Raw genomic sequence first — 1,281 nt, 5'->3', positions numbered from 1 at the left:
AAAATAAAAATTGTCATTATTTACTCCCTTTCTTTCTTCTGTAGAACACAAAAGAAGATATTTTGAAAAATGTCTCTCTTTGTGCATAGCATGAAAGTCAGTGGGTTCAAATATCTTCTTTTGTGTCCCACAGAAGAAAAAAAATCACATGTTTGGAATGACAAGAGGGTGGGTTAATGATGAGAGAATTTACTTTTGTTTGGGTAAAACTTATTTTTTACATTTCTTTTTACAAAAGTATTTTTCCTCCTTGTCATTTTGATTCATAGCCTCCTGGAAGTGTGGAGTAGGATCATAAGGATGCAAGGTGGAGGAATGCAGTGTGAGATGGGCCGCATCCTGGGTGTAGCAAAAATATTGTACTGAATATATATATTGAAATCATAAGAGATGAACAAGGGCTATATTCAACCAAAAGCACATGCATGGCTAAAATGAAAACTACAATATTACAGTATAATTGAATTGTGCAAAATTTGCTAATACGGTGCCATATTTTTGCATGTTAAAATTAAACCAAACCTACCTAATGGTCTAGTTTAAGTGTGTTTTTTGCCGATTGTTTGGAAGAGTTCCATTAGCACAAAAATTACTTGTGAATGTTAGACTGAAAAAAGCTACAGTACATCCTGTTCTGCTATCAGCCATCCAGCCTCCTGAGCAACGGAGATCAGAGGAAGCATGTCTGGTAATTGATATCCTGTTCGTGTTCACATAAGTGCGTTCCTTTCATCTTTACATTTAGTCATTATCTGCCTCAAATGGAGGTTATTCTTAAGTGTTTCCTGCATCAAAGTGTAAGTTGGTGTCTATATTGTAAGACACATGCCGAAGAAACCACTGCTTGTGAAAAACATTAACTTTTAATGCTATTTTTAGTGGTGCTTCAGACATAAGCATTTTGCAGTTATTTATATTTTTGAAATGGAGACCCACAAAGACATCTGTAGCAAGCATGCATTTTCCAAACCCACTGAACTTTTGTTTGCTTCCTCTTCGTAAATGATCCAAGCCTCCACTAATGGCTGGGTGGTCACATGGGGCTAGTTAGGATGATAAAAGCTTTGACCATGTTGTAAATGAGTTTGATGCAGAGGCCAATACCACAGAGCATATATATAGTGTATATTACAACATTTTACAATAATTCATAATATATTGCTTTTGTTTCTCCAGTTTATTCAAAATGGTTGTTTAAAAAAAATGAACATAATATTTGATGTGCAATGCTGTTGCCATCTAACAATCCTTTTCATTGCTTGAATTTGCAATTATTTTAAA

This window comes from Sinocyclocheilus grahami, unplaced genomic scaffold, assembly GCF_001515645.1.
Source record: "Sinocyclocheilus grahami isolate Dianchi unplaced genomic scaffold, SAMN03320097.WGS_v1.1 scaffold39.1, whole genome shotgun sequence".
In the NCBI taxonomy this organism is placed as follows: Eukaryota; Metazoa; Chordata; class Actinopteri; order Cypriniformes; family Cyprinidae; genus Sinocyclocheilus; species Sinocyclocheilus grahami.
Note: the sequence above shows the minus strand (reverse complement) of the source record.